Source organism: Tiliqua scincoides, chromosome 2 (assembly GCF_035046505.1).
Source record: "Tiliqua scincoides isolate rTilSci1 chromosome 2, rTilSci1.hap2, whole genome shotgun sequence".
Taxonomy (NCBI): domain Eukaryota; kingdom Metazoa; phylum Chordata; class Lepidosauria; order Squamata; family Scincidae; genus Tiliqua; species Tiliqua scincoides.
Genome location: NC_089822.1, coordinates 62,006,008 through 62,008,124, shown reverse-complemented (window position 1 = coordinate 62,008,124; position 2,117 = coordinate 62,006,008). Strand labels below are relative to the sequence as shown.

General features: G+C 41.6%; 1 pseudogene; it reads left to right on the top strand.

Annotated features, from left to right (window-relative positions):
* The first annotated feature begins 1,688 nt into the window (after nucleotides 1-1,688).
* LOC136642507 (5S ribosomal RNA) lies at nucleotides 1,689-1,807 on the top strand (annotated as a pseudogene).
* The last annotated feature ends 310 nt before the right edge of the window (nucleotides 1,808-2,117 follow it).

Genomic DNA, 2,117 nt, shown 5'->3' with positions numbered 1-2,117 from the left:
TGTGTTGTTAATGATGGTGTTTGGCAGTCATTCTATAGGTTAACATCTAAATAATTTTTAATGCATTTTTAGAGTTCATGAAATGATGTGGACGTGTCAACAAACAAGTTCACAAAGTGGTTTACATAGCAAAATGTATAACAAATTGATTTAAAAAAAAACCCTGACTGAATCAAAGGAGCTCATGAGAGAGAGAGAGAGAGAGAAAGAGAGAGAGAGAGAGAGAGGTAAAAAGCCACTGGAAAAGATGCTGTGCTTGTTCTTCCCTGCTAAATATCAAAGAAACACCATTTAAAAGTTACATATTCATCCAGCTAGCTGGGGCACAAAACAATTAATTAATTAATAGCAAAACCACAGTTTCATCTTGTCACCAGGCTAAGGCTTCTTATGCTTGAATTATGTCAGAAAGTGCCTTTCCTTAGGTCAGACAGTTGGCCTCCTCATTCCATGATTGCCGTTGGCTCTCTGGGGTTTTACATTGGGGTCTTTCCATTTATTTTATACACACGAAGGGAGTTCCTTCATTAAGATGATATTATTATTTTGTCATCTATAATAATCACTGTGCTTTCCAAGGTGACCATGTACCTTGGCAGAAAGCTCTGATTTCCTTTCTGGAAGTTGCATTTCTCACACATTGTTCCTTCAAATTGGATCCTGATTTAGTTATTCATTGCAAAGAAAAGCAGGTGCACAGAAGAGCTGAACAATCAGCTTGAACTCCTTGAAACAGACAGTGCTGTGTAATAGCACAGGATAAATCTCTAATAATGGATCTAAATGCTTCAATCAGTCCCTGTTCCTGACCTGTGATATATTCAGAGCTCAACCTGAAAATTGTATTTTTAAGGGAACATGCCGGTTATTATCTCTAAAAAACACCATTTCAACTCCATTTCAGAGTCTTCCCTACTGTGTGTGTGCATATCATATATATGCACGAAATCAGGCTCCAATGCAAATGCTTTTATAACTGATTGTACTTATCTAAATTCATGAGTCCATTATCACATGAATATGCAGGCTAACTTTACAAGACCTCCTTAATCAGTACTCTAACACCATCTCGATGACACCAGCATTGAATGTGTCACTATTTCCCATTTCAGATGTGTTTGTAATGCTGATAGAAAAGGCCATTCCCACCTTCTCTGTTCCATTTACATGAACGAAGTGGGTTTCAAAAATACTCCTTATTGCCAATTCTTCTAGCAACAGATATCATGTAACATATACAATCCTACACCATCTTCCGTGAATTCTTATGCAAAAACCTCCATAGTACAATTTTATTTTTAGCATATGGTGTAATTTAGACAGAGCTGTCTGTTACAGGAAATACAAGTTGACATACTTGTGTCAAGGGCTGGCTAAAAGACTGAGCTTTGAATCAGCATTTCTCTGGCTTGAATCTTATCTGTCATTAACTCACTAAGCTTGCAATCTCTCCTGGAAACTGAATGCAGTGGGACTTACTTCTGAGTAAATTCATATAGGTTTGCACTGCAATTGGACACACAACCAAATACTATTCCCCACTGGTCCAAAGAGTGCAGTGCTGATGACGAGGATGTCCTGCATGCTATGAGCTGGCAGGAGACCAGACAGCCCAGGAGAGGTAAGTAAAGAACATTTTTATACCTCCCCTTAGGCTACCTGGTTTGCAGTGGCTCTCCCCAGACCAGCTCTTTAGTTGGAGTGCCTTGCATGTGCCCGATCTCATCTGATCTCGGAAGCTAAGCAGGGTCAGACCTGGTTAGTACTTGGATGGGAGACCGCATGGGAATACCAGGTGCTGTAGGCTTATTCCATAGTCTTTCGAGACTGAAGGTTGCCAACCAGTTGGAGTAAGTCTGAGAAGAGTCAAGGAATGAGCTGAGCTCTGGGAAGGGGAATAGGATGTGGTGTGCATGACTGCAGTTGCAAACTTCTCCCTTCCATCCCTGACCCATTCTTTGCCCCCAAACCGCCCTCAATCCGACCTTGCTACTGACTTAACAGTGGCGACAGAGGTTCTGCAAGTCAGTGTCACCCATGTGTGGCCTCTGTGGCTTTGTGCAGGCAGCCACAGCAATGCAGGACAGTGGAAAGCTTGCTGTGGCAGCAGCCTCGGC